Source organism: Rhipicephalus microplus, chromosome 2 (assembly GCF_043290135.1).
Source record: "Rhipicephalus microplus isolate Deutch F79 chromosome 2, USDA_Rmic, whole genome shotgun sequence".
NCBI lineage: Eukaryota > Metazoa > Arthropoda > Arachnida > Ixodida > Ixodidae > Rhipicephalus > Rhipicephalus microplus.
In genome coordinates, this window is record NC_134701.1 from 299,628,564 (window position 1) to 299,647,390 (window position 18,827).

General features: G+C 51.6%; 1 protein-coding gene across 5 annotated transcripts in view; it reads right to left on the reverse strand.

Annotated features, from left to right (window-relative positions):
* The window catches only part of tweek (transmembrane protein KIAA1109 homolog tweek), a 1,194,469-nt gene that overhangs the window by 58,223 nt on the left and 1,117,419 nt on the right, over positions 1 to 18,827 (reverse strand). The gene's annotated exons all lie outside the window — the stretch shown is intronic.

Sequence of the window (18,827 nt, forward strand, 5' to 3'; positions counted from 1 at the left end):
AACTCACGTGTACGACTTGGTCTTCCTGCTTACTGTGGGGAGGTGTACAGCCAGTATGAAGTGGTCGCTACCGAGATCTACCGCGAGGTTGGACCAGCGGGCGTCGGAGATATTCTTGACGAAGCATAGATCCGGCGTAGTATCTCTTTGCGTGGACGTACCAGTGCGAGTGGGGAAGGCCTTGTCCGTAATGAGAATAAGGCCCATGTCATTCGCATTTTTCCAAAGCTCGTTACCTTTGGGTGTGTCGTACGTGTAGTCCCAGGCGCTATGCGCAGCGTTAAAATCGCCTGCAATCACTAGCGGGTTAGGCCCCGCGAGACTGACAGCTTTCTGGAACAAGCGTGTGAATCTTTGTCTATGGTGGCTGGGACTACTGTATACATTGAGCATGTATACGCTTTGTTGTGATACGTTGCCAGGGAGAATTTCGACCATAACGTGCTCAATTTCGGGCACATTGAGACTGTGCGCTGTGCAGGTAATCTTGTTAGCGACCAGGGTGGCGATACCGCGTCTTCCCGAGGGGCCGGGCAACCACTGGTATCCGGAAAACGTGGCGGTTGGTACTACAGTCTCTTGTAATAGCATAATGTGAGGTTTGGCTTCGTGGCTACGGAGGTGTTGCTGCAGGAAAGCTTTCTTGTGGGTGAAGCTCCTGCAGTTCCATTGCCAGATTCGCAACTCGTCAATTGGCCTGGCCATCTTGAAGCATTTAGCAGTTGGCCTCAGCACCCGGCGGGTGCATAAGGGCCGTGTGATGCGGTGGACTGGGCACGACTGTACGTTGCGACAACGGCTTATCCGCGGCAACGGCAGGGGCGACGACGTGATCAAGATATTGCTCCACTTGGCCCAAACGATTACCGTGTACCGCGAGAGTAGACTGCACGAGAGCCATGCTTTCGCCAAGAAAGCGAAGGCCTTCCTTAATCGCCGATATCGTGCTCTTAATGTCGTCTAACTCTGCCTGTAAAGCTGGCTGATCGTGGGCGACCGCGCGTTTCTTGGGTGCGCTCTCGCCGTCGTCGTTACCGGCGCCTACGGGTTGCGGCTGCGACGGAGTGACTGCGTTGTCGTCGTTGTCGGTTGTGGGCATAGCAGCGCGTGCGTTTCTGTCAGTTTTTAGTTCGGCAATTGTGACTGTGAGTTTACGTATTGTTTCTTTCATCATCGCATTTTCGTGCTTTAAGATCGCTATCTCAGATGTGTTGTGTGTATCATGCTCTGGGAGTGAACCCGACCCTACCTGTGATGTAGTGTTTCCTTTTCTCCGGACGGCGTCCGCCCAAGTGAGAGGCCCCCGCTTATTCTTGTTGGCATTGCCTGGCGATGGTGGTGCCGATGGGCTAGGCGATCGTTGACGCGAGACCCCGGTGAGACTGGGGTGAGGCCTGGAACCAGCATGAGTCCCGGAACCAGAGTGGGAGCCGGAGCGTGACCCGGGCCGGGAACCCGAGCGGGAATCGTGACGTGAACCAGAACGAGACCTGGAGTAGCCTCGCGATATAGATCTGGTTGGGGTCCCACTTCGCGCGCCGCGGGAGTGGGTCCGAGGGTGGCTCCGGGACCTCGATACACGCACGGTGCGGTTCCTGGGACGACTCCGGGATCGGGACCGGGATCGGCTGCCATCGGATCGACCATCTGTAGAAAGCTTCGAGGCCTGGTCGTCGTCAGCGGTTGCGTAGAACTCGTTCATTGCTTCGTAACTGTTGTGTCGCGTCGAGTGTGCTCGCTCCCATCGTCGTCGGCGCACCACGTATGGAATGTGGTAGCGTTCTTTACGTTCCTTGTCGGCAGTGAGGTGGGCTCCTCCGCAAAGCTTGCATGTTGGTGTGCAGCGGTGTTCTTTTTCGGGGTTCGGCACGCTGCAGCCTCTGCAGATAACGTCTCCAGGGTTCGGGCACACGTCCGCTCGATGGCCGAGCCGACCGCAGGCGTGGCAAATATCTATCTGTCTACGGTATAGTGTACATTGAAGTAGCACCGATCCGTATCGCACGAAATTGGGCACACGATGTCCATCGAAGGCCACGATCACTGCAGTGGTACTTCCGATGCGTTTGGCAGCCAAAGCTAGTGGATTGCGGTCGTTGACAATCTTCGCATCAATGTCCACCGAACCGTTTTGCACGGGAATCCCTCGAATGACACCTTTGCACGTAGAATGTGGTGCCACTTCGTAGGCACTAACTTCATAGGTCTTGTCAGCGATGCGGATTTCTTTAACGCGCACGTAGCGATTAGCATTTTCTCTTTACGGCGTGCTTGCTACTAAGATATTCTGTTTAATGTTGGGGCAGAGCGTGTCTGCTTGCTGTTCCGATGGGCTGATACCTGCCGAAGTCGAAATGGCTTCAGCGATTGTCGTTGGGCCAACCCTAGCGATGTTAAGACCCCCTCTGGGCCTAATGATAATGCGGATGTCGTTCTTTGGTAGGTGAGGTATTCGACTTGCTCGAATAATCTTGTTCTTCACATTTTTTCTGTTGCGGGGCTTGTGCTCGTTGCGTTTCAAAGCGCTATATGACGGCACACGTTTGGTGCCTTCATTTTTTGCTCGGCGACACGAGGCGGTCTGCCAGCCTTGGTCTGGCGTGATTTCTTCAGGGTCAATGTCTTCCCTTGTCACTTGGTACTCCATCGCTCAGCGAGACAGTGCGGCTACGGGGCACGCGAGCAAGCGCGCGCCACGTTAGAGCAAAGAAGACGCTCGTCAGGGCTAGCTGTCGGTGGGCGAGCGACGATGGCGGAGGCGAAATAAAATGCAAGAAGCAAGCACTCACTGCGCCCAAATTGTGTCGGCAGAGTCCTTGTGTCTTCTGGAAGTCGTTGCACTAATATGACGTTGAAGTCACAAAGTGGCGTCGTAAAAACGTTGAAAAAAGCAGGAGCCGTAGTGGAAGCGTTCGCACACTTCGGCTTCTTCTTCTTCCCTCCTCATCTCAATATTGGACGCTCACGTGGGCCATGCATGCTCTTCACCCTCGCCGGCTGTGTGTGATCTGTGATTGGACAGTAAACTCTGCATGTGCTCCCTGATCTAGGGATCTGGAGAGAACATACTCTTTATAATGAGCCACCCGGTTCATTCGAAGGAGCGTCATGTAGAGGAACGTAAGATTCGAGAGCTCGCCATGCAAGAAAGAGCTCGTCATGTACAAGAGCTCACCATGTATATAATGTAAATAAACCCTCTTCAAGTCTCTCTTCCTCCTGCCTCGACAACTTCCTCTTGGACCTCTGGTGCCTGCAAACCCTGGTCGTGACAGCGGCTATTCTGAGTAGCAGTACACGTCATTTTTTAGACAAAGTGTAGGTAGTGTTAAGGCACTATAGTCGACACTCAGTGTCAACGTGTAATGGCGACAGTCACGACCAGGCGCAGACTCTCAGCACAACCAGCTTGCTTTTGGAGATGACCCACTAGAAGGTGCTCGAGAGTGCAACCCTTTCTAAGTCCCAAGGCTTCACTACAGTTACCATGGGTGCAAAGTGGGGCCAGCCGGAAACTTAACAGCTTGTCACTATCAGAGTCATAGTAGGCTTTCAGGCGCTCCATGATGACAATGTCACACCCTCGGTGGCATATGTCCAAAGATTGTTTGATGGGTTCGATCAAGAAGTTGACCGCAGATATGCGCTCGATGACACGGTAGGAGACTACGTATTTCAGCAGTAGTTTTGAAGGGAGGCCGGCTACAGAGTAAAGACATAGAGCCACACGAGCACCACAGAGAGAAACGTAGGCTCAGAATTGGTGGAGCCATGACGAATACCCTTCTGCCGCTCTTGCTCATTCTCTGTAAAGGCCTTGGCAAGCTTGGGACACTCTTCAGCAAGCCTGGCTGTATCATTTCGATGGTGTGAGATAGGTGCCTTTCGTACAATACGCTGTACCAAGCCGGCTCGATCGTGAGTCACCTCAATCAGGTAGCCCTTGCTCGATCAGGTAGTCAGGTAGCTCTCGATCAGGTAGCTCCGGTGGAGTGTACTAGAACAAGGGGAGTGCCCGGACCGAGCTCCAAAAAGTGAAGGCCAAACAGGGTCAATCCGCTTGTGGCACTGCGATCGGTAGTCTGCAATGTGTCGTTTTTTTAAGAGCCGCGCGCAGCCCCATCAAAGTGGTCAAGGGGTAGAATGCTCAATTTACACTCAAAATACCCAAGTTCGAAGCACTACTGTGGATGATGAATTTTCTTTTTTCTTAGTTTTACTTGCGGAGGTGCATTGGTCAGCTTTTTTCTTTTTTATCTGGGCTCAGTTGCTACATATTGATACAAAATATCACGCGAAATATGAAGTAAAGAAGAAAAAACTTGACAGCGAGTGCATTTATTTACAGCGCCACCGCAAGGGATTCAACGAAAACGTAAGAGCATGGCTACTGAAATTTTAACGAATAAGAGCGACGGTGTGCTTTCACTCGCCTGCAATCGCCGCCCGCTGGCTCACCTAAAATAAAAAAAAAACTGAAAGTAAACGATCTTCTGTCGGTGGGAAATCGCGAAGCTTTGAATATTGGTAAAACATCAGTGATCTGTCTAAGTTTTCAATATTCCTACTGTTGCATAGCCCTGGTGTGCGCATAGCAGCGCCGGACCAGCAATGTGTCAACGTAGTCAGCAGAATGAAAAGAACGTTTATTCAAAAGTGTATAACGTATTTATAGGCAGCCTAGTGTTAGCCAGATAACGATGCGCACCTGGTAGTAGAAAAAGTCCGATGTGGTGCAGGCGGCCAGCTGAGGCGTCAACAGGCGCACGCGCACACACACACAGAAACCGCAAAGACACAACATTCCTTCCCCCTTAGAATTGAAAGCGTTGTACTGTCTTGCGTTCTCTTGTTGAACGCCTGAGGGCTTGTTGGGCGACACCGGTACCCATCGGGACGGCCGTGATCTTCGGTGATGCACGTTGTGCAGAACCAGCATCATTAGGGATGAGCCGAGAAGACATGCCTGCATTCGAGCTTACCGCTTCCGGAGGCGATGGTTCCGTTGCTTGGTCTGACTCGCTAGGACTTGTGGCAGTTGTTACTGGTGGCGAGTCCGGTCGCGGGCGAAGTTGATCAACATGCCGCTGGACGACCCCGTCCGGAATGTTCACGGTCACCATTCTCGCTCCAGACGTCGCCTTCACATTGCCAAGCGTCCATTTGCTCCCCGCACCATAATTGCGGGTGTATACGTCACTTCCTGGTAGCGGCAGCCAGTCCTCTTGGTCTTCTTTTGATCTTGTAAGGGCTGGAGGAAAACATGTGTCCAGCCTTGAGCGTATTTGGTAACCCAAGAGCAATTCTGCTGGGGATTTACCGCACTTTTGTGGTGTCCTCCGATAGTTAAACAGCAAGCGTATCAGATTCTCCTCTAGCTTTCCTCTCCTCATTTTTCGAAGGCCATCTTTTATAGTACGCACTGCCCTTTCCGCTGCACCATTAGACTGGGGGTGGTAGGGCGCACATCGGAGGTGCACTATGTTGTTGTTTGCTACGAATTCCTCAAAATCATGGCTGGAAAACTGAGTCCCGTTGTCGGACACGATTGTGCGTGGTACCCCAAACCTGCTGAAAATGGCACGTAAGCAGTTAATGGTGGTTTCCGTTGAAGCATGTGACAGAGGTACGGCTTCGAGCCATTTTGTGTGGGCGTCAACTATGACGAGTATTATTTTTCCGCTGATAGGCCCCGCGTAGTCAATGTGAATGCGGGACCACCTTTCGCCGGTTTCCGGCCACTTGACAACGGGCGCCGCGGTTGGCATCGGCAAATTTTGAACACAGTTCTGGTACTGAGTAGACACCTCTTCAATATTTCTGTCTAGACCTGGCCACCAAAACAAAGAGCGCGCGACAGATTTCATTGTCAGCTATTCGGCGAATGTCGACCAGGAATTTATTAATGGGCTCACCCTCCGCTTGACACCGACTGAAAAACCTGTAACTTTCTGTGATTTCGTGTCGCTTGGGGTCATAGTGCTCACTCAACACTGCCACGACTTCTTCATAAGTCAGCGCATTCGGCTTGCGTGGAGCCACCTTCCCTGCCAGCATTTGTATCGTGTGCGTGCTTAAGGCAGCAACCAGCAATGCTCTTTTCTTAGTCGAGTCTTCAATGGCATTCGCTTCAAAGTATGCTTCGACATTGATAAGGTATGGCGTCCACTTATCTTTGCTCTCTTCGAAGTCCGGAAGCTGGTGGTGAGCCACGATCGCCTTGGTAGCTCGATTTTTCGTAGTGTCAGGTTCAGGGTCGTCTTTCACTGCATGGGTGGTGAACATCTTCGTCGCCACTGTTGCATAGCCCTGGTGTGCGCATAGCAGCGCCGGACCAGCAATGTGTCAACGTAGTCAGCAGAATGAAAAGAACGTTTATTCAAAAGTGTATAACGTATTTATAGGCAGCGTAGTGTTAGCCAGATAACGATGCGCACGTGGTAGTAGAAAAAGTCCGATGTGGTGCAGGCGGCCAGCTGAGGCGTCAACAGGTGCGCGCGCACACACACACAGAAACCGCGAAGACACAACACCTCCTGACACTAAAGACGAAAGCTATTGGCGTATAACATTATTAAAGCGATCACGAAGTGTGCGGAAACAGACAGGTGAACATGTAACATATCTTTGTGGCAGACAATAAAAAAGCCCCATCTTCAGTGCTGGTGCACGAAACTTCATAGTTGCCAGCGGGTGTCAACTGCAGGCGAGTGAAAGCACACCATCTCTCTTATTCACTAAAATCTTGGAAGCCATGCTTTTAAGTTTTCGTTAAATCCCATGTGGTGGCGCTGCAAATAAATGTGCTCGCTGTCAAGCTTTTTCTTCTTTACTTCATATTTCGCATGATTTTTTTTTGTATCAATATGTAGCAACTGAAGACAGCTTTTAAAAAAAGGCAACCAATACACCTCTGCAAGTAAAATTAAGAAAAAAGAAAATCCATCGACCACAGCTGTGACTCAAACATGGGTCTTTTGAGAAAAGCCCATTGAAGTCCCTTATGTGGTCATCGCTTTTGGTCAGCTGTAATGGCATCGTTTTTCTAGTTACAATATAAAAAACTGTGCTTTTGCAGAGTTCTTTTTCTCAGGTAGTCACTTGTATTTACAAAACAAAATTTGGCAGGCAGCATTATGTCAAGATTAACTGCCTATAAATCGGCTTTATGAGGTGTGCACAATTTCATTGCAGTTGGCCTTAAGCCGTATTTCTTAAAGAAATGACCTTTGCATAGTGCACATGCCACCAAAGAAGCTTAGGAATCAGCTTGTGAGCATGAACGATCGCTTAGAAGGTAAGCGATACCTCGGTGTTTTCTATAAGGTGTCATGGGTAGACTGCAGCGGCAGTTACATAATCAAAACTGGAAACTTCACAAGGAGTTTAAGGAACACCAAAAAGACTGCTTGGCAGTGGTAATAACTGCTTGTCAGCAGTTATTACCACCGCCACTGTCACCATGGTTAAAATGGTGGCATCAGCAGTGACACCTAGAGGCAAGCCTTGGTTGCCCCAAGGGAAAGATAAGCTGGTCTCTTTGGCGGGTGGTGGTTGGAGCGAATGGTTGTCTCTAGTGGTGGGCCCTCGTGGTAAGTCAAGAGTTGGCGAAGCCGCCCTGTGTGTGTGTTAGTGTTTGTTATGCTGTTGAGTGATGTGTAATATTGAGTAAGGCTGTTTTAACGTGTTGACCACAAGTGATATATAAGGATTCGACTGACGATATTGTAGATCTAAAAGTAGTTAAATAGATGTGTGCTATTTGGTTGGTCCGACCGCGTTTGCTGTGTCCGTTGACTTCAAGAGCCTGGCGCTCTCCACTTTGAGACCCCACACTGGCTGCCCAAAGTGGGGTTTTTGAAGCATCGAACGACAGCTTTCGTGGTTCGACCTTTTGTTTGAGCCGTGATAGAGTAGGCCTAAAGGGACTTCCATTGCTAGCGTCGGCGATGTGTTTTGTTGAGAGCGAGGAGATCGGCAAAGCTTAGAGCATGTGGATCGTAGGCCAAGCCTAAAGCGAGCGAGTACGAAAGCCTCGTGGGTGCTCCAATTTTTTGTAGCTAGCTTCTTCTATTTTTGTGGGTTCAGGCAGCTGGGTGTCGTTGCTGTCTTGTGTTGTGACTCGACACCGGGGCATCCTGACACTGTCTAGGATGGTGGGCCCTGATTGCTCGGTAAGCTGCTATGCGGGACAAGCAAGTAGGGCCACCTTGCAGAGTGGATGTCTCCTTGCGGCGGCCCTTCTCCGCCTAGGCTGGGTGCTGGGGTGGATGTCGGTTGTTGTCAAGCGACTTATTAAACCTGAGGATTTGTGGAGCCACATGTCACACGTGGCACAACTAGATGGATCGTGGCATTGAGATATTGCACTTTGCTTCCCTCAATTTATCTTGCAATGCATGGGTTAGGAATAAAGACCTTTGTTTTATTTTATCTGGGCGTCTCGGCCGCCGCTGATGTATTTGCTAGCAGTACTGACCACTGCACCATGTGGGTGTGGAGCCCAAAGCTACCTTCCCTGTAGCCTACTACATTGTTCCATCGAGTGTTTTGAGTGTACGCAACGGGAGTGATGTAAACCGTGGCTGGCTGTCTTCTGCACATTCGTCCTCACCATTGGCCAGGAATGCGGTTGAGACATCGGGCGATGGAGATGTCTGGAACCTGTGCAACTGCCTGCAGTCCAGCAGCCTCCTGAGTGCTAGTCACAACCATAATACGGTCGGCGCAAGTGTCGATTCCTCACGCCGACGGCGACATAGCCGTTGCAGGACCAGTACTGGGGTGAAGTCATTGAGCAGGACAGTGCAGCGGTGTCGACCGTCGACGGTGCCATTGTGTACGGACATCCTTTGGGGACATGTTGCCATCTTTAGTTAGAGCTAGTGTAGCCGTTTTCTTTCATGCTAGTGTTTATTCGGGATATGGTCTGAATGAAAATTCGGGAGACATGGGGTTAAGTAGTTTGCCCCTCATGGCACGCGTGTCTTGCGCATAAGCCGCATTCAAGGGTGACAACTGTCGAGCGGTAGGGGGTGGTGTGCTCGCCAGCGGTTATAACCAGCGCCATCATTATCATGGTTAGAACGGTGGCGCCAGCAGTGACGCCTAGTGGTATGCCTTAGTGGCGGCACGGGAAAGATAAGCGGGTCTTTTTGGCGGGTGGCAGTAGGTGCGAACGGTTGTCTCTAGCGGTGGGCCTACGGTAGGCAGCACCGCGGGCCGTCTGTCGTGGGCCCTCGTGGTAAGTCAAGCGTTGATGAAGCCGCCCTGTGTGTTCTTGTGTTTTTTATGTCGCTGAGTATGGTGTAATTTTTAGTAAAGCTGTTTCAGCGTGTTGATCCCAAGTGATGTAAAATAAGTTGGCTGATGATATCGCCGATCCGAAACTAGTTGAATAAATGTGTCTATTTAGTTGGTCCGACCGAGTCTGCTGTGTCCGTTCACTTTCAAGAGCCTGGCACTCCCCCCTTTGAGACCCCACAAACTTCCTCTTCATCAGCCGTGCAAACGACTTTCATCACCATCCTCTATGCTCCTCACGAGCTGGCGCTCGCACGAGGGCACGAAGCAGTCTTTTCTTCATTTTTCTTGTCCTATTAAAGAGCGTTCCTTTCGGACGTGCCGTTTCTTGTCCCTCCATGACAGCCTAGTAGCCGGCGGACCTTGAGATCGACCATATGGCACCAAAACCCAACGGGATCTTCGAAACGACGCCAACCTCAACGATTCAATGTTTCACGTGGTGACACCTGAATCTTTCACGAAGAGTTCCCAGTTGCCGAATGAACTATAGAATGGCTAATTTGATGACGCGAGTGCCTCCACTCACAACTAGATGCCATTGTACAAGAAGTAAAATGCCTCCTAAAGAAACAAGAGCTGTCATAGTCATACGTCAACATTTTAATCGACAGAATTAGGGTGATGTGTGGTTGGTTAACGAAGATCGATGACAGCATCCTAGATGAGATGCCCGATGAGCTGATCGAAACAGAAATAATAGACGTGACCAGTTATGGGAACAAAATTGTCATGCTGACATCAAAGCTTGGCTTGGCTATTCAGAATGACCCTGCGTCCCAAATCTCGCGCCGGACAACAAGTCAAGCTTTTGTCGGTAATCGGTCTCGACTGCCGCAGCTAGAACTACAGAAATCCAATAGCAGCCAACAGAAACGGCATCGATTTTGGATGCAGTTCTCGACTGCAGTGCATAACGATGACCTTAACGCTGCCAACAAACTTAGCTACTTGAGCAGGCTTGTTACAGGACCTGTCGCTGCAGTCATATTTGGACTTTGTGGGGTCTTGACGAGGCAAGCACCTCGCCATGCTCTTGAAGTGAACGGACACAGTGGGTGCAGTCGGTACAAACCCAACATACACATACATTTATCTAACTACTTTACAACAACGATATCATCTGCCGAATGATACATCAGTCGTTAGCAACATGCTACGTCAACATTACACAAAATTACCAAACACTCAAACAACACAACACAAGGGCACACAAAAGGCGGCGTCGCCAACGCTTGATTTACCACGCGGGCCCCCGACGCGCAGGACTGCGGTGCCCCGCGCCGAGGACTCGCGCTAGAGACAACCGTTCGCGGCAGCTGCCACGCGCAGAAGAGACTCGCTCAACTCTCCCCCGCCACCAAGGCCTGCCTTCCGCCACGGGTCCTCGCCGGCGCTACCGATCTACCAACAGTGGTACTCAACGCAACACAACGCCATATATCGCCCGGCGATCGTCACCCGAAATGCGGCCTTGGGGCGAGACACGTGCGCCACACAATGCAAACAACTTTACAGGGGGTGTCAGCACCCCTACAACTTCAAGCATAGTGCGAGTGCAATGAAGAAGCAGTGGATATCCTCAAGAGACGCTTATGAGGTAAGAGTGTTATTTTACAGCAACATCTTCTATGTCTCTTAGATCTCCGGCTAGTTTTGTCGTCTTCAAGCACCACCGAACTTCGAGAGCTCTATGACGGAGTTCAAGTCCATGTAAGGAGTCTCAAAGTACTTGAAACAAGCCCGTCCACCCACTCCTTCATGCTATGAGAGATTCTCTAGCAATTTATGCCATCCGGCTTGATGCTGAAGTTTAACGAGAGCCACAAGACGATATGGTGACCCTGCTACTAACTGCAGCAGATCACCGCGGGTTCACGCTTAGCGAGCCACAGGGCCGTGACTCCGTCACCTACTCGCGTATAGCCCACCGCTTTGCGCGCGCTCAACTAATAAGGCGTTTAGCGCGGCGCGGCAAAACAAACAGTGTTCTAATACAAAATAGACAACACTTTATTGCCTTTGGCGGCACCCTGAACAACAGTACAACGTCCGCTCCCAGGACGCCGGGAGCAAAGGCACCCGCATGCGGACGTTCACAATAAGGGGAAACCGCGAGCACGTCGCCGCTGGCAATGGCGAGCTTTGACATGCCGGTCGGGAAAAGGTCCCTCGCGGCTATGCTGGGCACTCTCACGATGGCCACTGGGCCTGGTCGCGAGTGTTAGGGCAAACCTCGTACCCGTAGGCCTACGACAAGTGTGGCTCGTTGTGGTACGACCACTTCGAGCCCTAGGCACCGCTGTGGGCTTAGCATACACTACCGAAGCTCGCACCCATGTAAACATGCCTGCCGATGTGCCCAAGGCCACCCCTGGCAGACTACAGTCCGGCAATTCCCAAAGGGGATGTGGACAAAGGAAAACACGTGCTTACCCGGCGCCGACCACGGAGGAGAGAGCTCAGCTCCCTCAGGGCGAACGTAACCCGTGCCGCTTGCACGTGGCGCCTTTTATCGCCACGTGGTGTTAGCAGAGCAGAAAAGCAAAAGGGTGTGGCCGTGTGGCGGAATGCCCGCGAAATGGTCGCGAGCGCGCCTTAGATCCCTACATCCTCCTCTCCTTAATTCATCCTATATACCGGTCTGCAAAGGCAGCCGGTCGTCGCCCATGCATGCAAAGGCGTTGCGCAATGGGCAACAGCAAGCGTCAGCCTCGTTCTGCAACTGCTGCTGAAGAAAAAAATAAAACAACACAAGAATACACTTGAGAAATACAATGGCGCCACGGGAGAGGGGTAACGGGAGTTCGTGATGCTCACGCAAGAGTGCGTCCACGGCTCGGAGGGGAAGCGTCACGTAATGTTTGACTTGGGTGACTGCGTGGATGCGAGAGTGCAAGGCGAAAGTTCTGGTTGAGGCCCTTATGCGAGGAAAGGGCTCACCTTCATCTCGTCGATCTTGACGAAAGGCCTGCGAGTCCGACGAACGCCGCCTCGGTGGAGGTTCGGATGGACCTCGCTGCGACAGCCGGCCCCTCTGCTGGAATAATGGTCGCCAAATCCACTGGCTGCGAGGCGTCCTGCAGTGTTGGTCGAGTCGTGCACAGCGTCTGCGACAGCTGGCCTCGTGCAGCAGCCATGATAGAAAGGCCAGCAGAGCTTATCAGCGACGGTCGGAAGCAGGGCGCAACCAGGCTGCCTAACGACCGCAGGTCTCCGAACACCTCCAGAGTGCAAGGTGGTGTAGGGGTCGGTGACTTCTTAAGTTGTTGCCACATGCACGCACACACGCACACACACCTACGATGGTCGAGTCTCTCTAAACGGGCACCGCAAAGGAAGGGCAGTGTCCTTTGTACCTCTCCCCACGCTAAAGCACCAATTGACAATCCCCTCCTCCAGCAAGAAGAAAAAAACAATGAACACGGAGAGAAAAACAACAAGTAAACAACAGCACTAAAATGACAATCAGCAGCAGTAACTGGGCGGAACCGACTTCTTTGCAAGCACTGGCTGTAAAGAAGTTAGCTAACTGAGACTAGATAGTAAAAATGAGGGCCTTCGGTTGCGGAAATAAGCCCGCCGTCCTGCGCGAAATCACTAAGGTGACTGCTTCCTCAGATTATACCGGTGCGTGGTCCGAATGCGGTCCACCGAGCCGAGTGTGCGCCGTTGCTTGCGCGAAGAGCCACTGGGCGCTGGCGCAGGCTCGTCACACCTCGACGCAAAGGCTTTCAGGTCTGCGATGTGGGCACGGCTGAGTTTTCCCGAAAGCGGGTCTTTCAGCAAGTACGCGAGTGGAGTCAAGCTTTTTCCACTCGGTACGGACCAAACCAGTTTGGAGCGAGCGAAGTTGAGAAACCCTTGCTCGCGTCACTAAGAGCGTGATTGCGCTTCAGGACGAGGTCACCTACCTTAAATGAAAGGTGGCGACGTTTTCGGTCTTACTGGGCCTTTTGCTCGGCCCTGGCCGATGCCAAATTCTGCGCCACTCTACTGAGAGCTCGACAAAGCCTGTCCCGAAGTGTGGAAGCGCAAGCAGAACAGTCTGCCTGTTCTTTCTCGTTTCCGAGCTGGCATTGCATGACACTGGTCACCGGATTTGTCAACTCCCTTCCGAAATTAAGGAAGGCGGGAGAGAAACCAGTAGAGTGACTCTCGGAGGTTCGGATTGCAAATGCGAGTTCACTCAAATGGTCTGCCCAGTCCCTTTGACTTTCGGCAAAGGCCGCCAACATCGGTTTGAGCGTACGATTGGTTCGCTCCGTCAAATTGGACTGGGGATGGTGGGGCGAAGTGGTGCAGTGATCTATTCCTAGGGAACGGCATGTATCACCAAACACCCGAGCGGTGAAATACGACGCATTGTCCGTGATCAATCTTTTCGGAAAGCCGAACCGACAAAACACTTCCTGTAGCCTCTCTAGCATCGCTCGCGCTGTCACTTTCCACAGCGGAAACAGCTCAACCCATTTGGAAAAATGATCAACAACTACCATCAGATGTATGAACCCCTGCTTACTCCTGGGAAACGGCCCCATTAGATCGCAGGTGGCTACTTGCCACGGACGCTCACTGACAATCAGTTTCATCAAGCCGGGCGGCTTTCCACCCCTTGATTTCACCGCTTGACAGACGTGGCAGGAACAGCAATAGCGGAAAATGTTACGCTTCATGCCAAGGCAAGTCACAACCTTGCTCAGTTTCGCAAAAACTTTAGAGCCACTCAGGTGACCGGCAATGGGCTCGTCATGAGAGGCTCGCAACAGTGCGGCTCTCAGACTTTTGGGCATAACCATCTTAACGGGTCGATGGACTCGTCGTCAGTGGCTATATAGTTCAGCAGGAGCCCGTCATGGTCCAGCAAAATGAAACTGCCGGGGACTCAGCGACACACGCTGTTTCAGCCCCCTAATCGCACCCGCCGCAGCACAAGCAGCGTAGCGGCGCTCCGCGCCTCTCAAGACGGTTTAACGGCGCCCGCCGCAAAGCAAGCAGCGTATACGGCGCTCCATCCCTCCGAGACTCGAAACGAATCACTCTGCTGAGCCTTCAGTAGCTCTTCGTTGCCGAAAGCAACTCCCATTCTCCCAAATGGGGGAGTCTGGTATCGCGCCCACTCAGGACCGCAACAACCGCCGCGTGCACGGCGTCACGGGTTCGCTCTCGGCACGGTGGCCTTCGGAAAGTTCCCCCCGCTCGGCCGCTACGCAGTACGCCGCTTACCTGGATAGCAGCCAAGGTCGTCCTCATGGGGACGCCCCCTTTTCGCCGCTGTTTCACTCCTGACGCTTGCCAGTGCTAAGGCACCGCGAGCGGCCGTCGCACCGAAATCCAGGTTCTCGGCAGATAACAGGGGCATGAGATAGCGCGTCAGTTACCACGTAGGAGTGTATTCACCACAAAAAGGGGTGACAACACAGGCGAGCGCCGAAGGGCGCCCGTCGATAGAGACGGTGGCCTCTTTGTGCAACGCAACATGCCACAGAGCAGACATGTTGCGACGAGCCCGAATCGCGCAGGCGAACTGGCTCGCTAAGACTAACCAGAGGCTTAATGAGCCTTTGATACCGCGTTGGGCGCCAGTATGGTGACCCCGCTACTCACCGTAGCGGACGATCACCGCGGGTTCACGCTTAGCGAGCCACAGGGCCGCTACTCCGTTTACTCGCGTGTAGCGCACCGCTCTGCGCGCGCTCAACTAATAAGGCGTTTAGCGTGGTGCGGCAAATAGACAGTGTTCTAATGTAAAAGTACACAACACTTTATTGCCTCTGGCGGCACCCCGAACAACAGTACAACGTCCGCTCCCGGGACGCGGGTAGCAAAGGCACCCGCACGCGGACGTTCACAATAAGGGGAACCGCGAGCACGTCGCAGCTGGCAATGGCGAGCTTTGACACGCCGGTCGGGAAAAGGTCCCTCGCGGCTATGCTGCGCACTCTCACGATGGCCAATGGGCCTGGTCGCGAGTGTTAGGGCAAACCTCGTATGCGTAGGCCTACGGCAAGTGCGGCTCGTTGTGGTACGACCACTTCAAGCCCTAGGCACCGCTCTGGGTTTAGCGTACGCTACCGAAGCCAGCACTCAAGTAAACACGCCTGCCGGGGTGCCCAAGGCCACCCCGGGCAGGCCACAGTCCGCAATTCCCAAAGGGGACGCGGACGAAGGAAAACACGTGCTTAGCCGGCGCTGACCACGGAAAAAAGAGCGCTTCCTCAGCACGCGCGTACCGCGTGTTGTGCCCGCACGTGGCGCCATCTACCGCCACGTGGTGTTAACAGAGCAGGAAAGCAAAACGGTGTGGCCGTGTGGCGGAATGCCCGCGAAATGGTTGCGGGCGCGCCTCAGATCCCCACAGTATACACAACAACATCTTGCACGAACTTCACAACGCCCCAACTGCCGGACATTTAGGTGTCTCCAGAACCTATGACCGCCCGCGTCTGCCGACGGGTATTCTGGAAGGACCTTTATCGTTCCATTCACCCCTACATTGCAGCGTGTGACCTGTGCCAGTGTCGGAAGAAGGCTACGTCTCTCCTTGCCGGTTACCTTCAACCTAGTGAAGTTCCAGATGAGCCGTTTCATTGTGTGGGTTTAGATTTGTTAGGTCCCTTCCCAATATCGGCAACGAGAAACATATAGACAGCAGTAGCTACGGATTATGCCACTCGGTATGCAGTTACTCGAGCGCTACCAACCAGCTGCGCATCGGACGTCGCAGATTTCCTCTTCTGTGACATCATCCTTCAGCATGGCGCTCCTTCGCACTGACTCACGGACCGTGGCTGCTGCTACTGTCTCGTGTGGTTGACGACCTCCTTCGATCCTGTGCAACGCCGCACAACCTTACGATTTCTTACCATCCTCAGACTAACGGACTTACTGAATGCCTCAACCCCACACTGACGAACATGCTTTCTATGTATGTTTCTGACGACCACAACGATTGGGACACTGCCCTTCCGTTCCTAACCTTCGCCTACAACTCGTCACGTCATGAAATTGCCAGCTACTCACCATTTTATCTTCTCTTTGGCTGTGATCCCTTACTACCTTTCGAAACCCTGCTTGCGCATGACTTCCCATCTACCACTTCGTACGCACAATATGCCATCTCTTGTGCTCTGATCGCACGTACAGTAGCCCGCGCCAGGTTCTCATTGTCCCAGAGAGCCCAAAAGTCGCTCTACGACAGCTGACATAGGAATGTCGATTTTTCTCCGGTCTCTCTTTTGCTCCTGTGGCTGCCATCCCGTCGTGTCGGCCTGTGCAAGAAACTTTTATCGCAATACGTTAGGCCTTACCGAGTTGTGCACCAAGTCACACCTGTCACCTATGAAATTTCTTCTACTATAAACTGCACTGTTACATCCAGAAGTGACATTGTGCATGTGTCTCGCCTGAAGCCCTATCACAGTGACCCGTCCATCTAATAACAGCAGGCACCAGGAGAGCGGTTTGCCGCCCGGGGTAATGTTACGGTTATAGAAAAGTACCTCAGGCACGGGTGCGGAAATGATGCAGGAGAAATGAAGAGGACGATGTTGTTGTGGGACCGTGTCTGGACGGCCCTGTTGTCCTGCATCCTTGCATACTGTGTGCAGTGTTAGCCCAACCGGCGTCAATCTAGTGAATACTCCCCGTTACAACATCGTTAGCCGAATCATTATACATCCATCAAGAACAACACGCTAAGGCATCCTTACACAAAATTACACAGCACTTAACAACATAAAAAACACAAGAACACACAAAAGTCGGCATCACCAACGCTTTACTCACCACGCTGATGCCCAGCAGACGGCGCTACCCCCACCACCGGTGCTACTAATTTAACCATGATAATGATAGTAATCTACGCCCGCGCACACAATGCCGCCTACCGCTCAATAGTTTCGACCTTGAAATACAGCTTTTGCGCAAGACATGTGTAAACAACTTTACAAGCCATGTCAGCACCCTTACATTGCGCCTGTGTCTGCATGCATTGTGAGGGTGTTGACACCCCCTGTAAAGTTGTTTGGTCTGCGTGGCACATGTGTCTCGCCCAAAGGCCGCATTTCGAGTTACAACCGCCGGGCGGTAGGTGGCGTTGTGTTCGCGAGAGTTGACCACCCCTATCGTCATCACCATCATCGTGTAGCACCGGCGGTGACCCCTGGCAGAAAGCAAGTCTTGGTGGCGGGCGAGAGTTGAGCAAATCTCTTCTGCGCATGACGGTTGCCGCGATCGGTTGTCTCTAGCGTGTGTCCACGGCGCGTGGCACCACGGGCCTGCGCGTTGGGGGCCCTTGTGGTAAGTCAAGCGTTGGCAACGACGCCTTGGGTGTGTTATTGTGTTTGACATCTTATTGTGTTTGTAATGGAGTGTATGAAAATATTGTGTACGGATGTCCTAGCGTGTAATTTACGATTGATGTATTGATTTGGCAGACGATATCATCGTTATAAATTAGTTAAATAAATGAATGTGTATGTTTGATTTGTACCGACAGTGTCCACTGTGTCCCTTCACTCCAAGAGTGTGGCACTCATTCGCCAAATCGAGGCCCCACAGCATATAAAAATGAGCTTTTTTTCCATATAAATTTGTTTGCAAGTAATTAGACACCCTCTCCTGTTTACCCCTCTTTTTTGTCTATGTGAGTTGCATCCTTAATATCTTTTCAGTATGAACCAACTAGCCCAACAACATTTTATAGTAAGCTGTGTTTCAGCGTGTGACATTCCCCGAAACACCTGCGCACAGCACCTTGTCACAGCCTGCTCAAATAAAATGCAGTCTTTCTTACATGGATGAGTTGAGTCAGACGTGGGTCTGTGTGTGGCGGCCTGGGGCAGAGAAAACTTGGCAATGAAAGAAAACGAGAATACCTGATGAGTGTCAGTGACAATAAGCTAAGAGCACTATCAATAACGACGTAAATAAACTGCCATCTCACCTTCAATAGAGTGCCAATAAAGACAAGAATCAAGTTTCACGCACGTCTATGGCAACCATGAGGCAAAACCGAAACCACGAAAGGGCATAGCTTGTCGATGTCACCACTGACAATGCGAAGTGCTGACGCTAGAAATCGGTTTTGTTTATCTCCGCAAGAAGGCAACTCAATCATTTCCAACATTTCTTAGGAGATGGCAACATCTCAGGACATAAAATCACTGCCTTTCATGTATGGCAAGAACACTCAAAGGGTTAATGCAAAGACACTCATGCACTAAAATTCAGGAGCACACAAGGGGCCAGAAAACCAGGCCTTACTTTTTAAATTAGAGAAAACACTTAAAAATCCGCGCCTAATAAAATGGATAGCAGACTACCTTATAAACCGTAAACAATTTGTTGTTTTTAACGAATGCTGTTCAGAAGAGGCAACCGTTGACTCTGGCGTCCCACAGGGTACGGTTCTTGGACCCCTTTTGTTTTTAATTTTTATCAATGATATTGTGAATGAAGTTCCTGTAAAAATCAAGATGTATGCAGATGACTGTGTCATATATTCTGAAATATCTAATGTA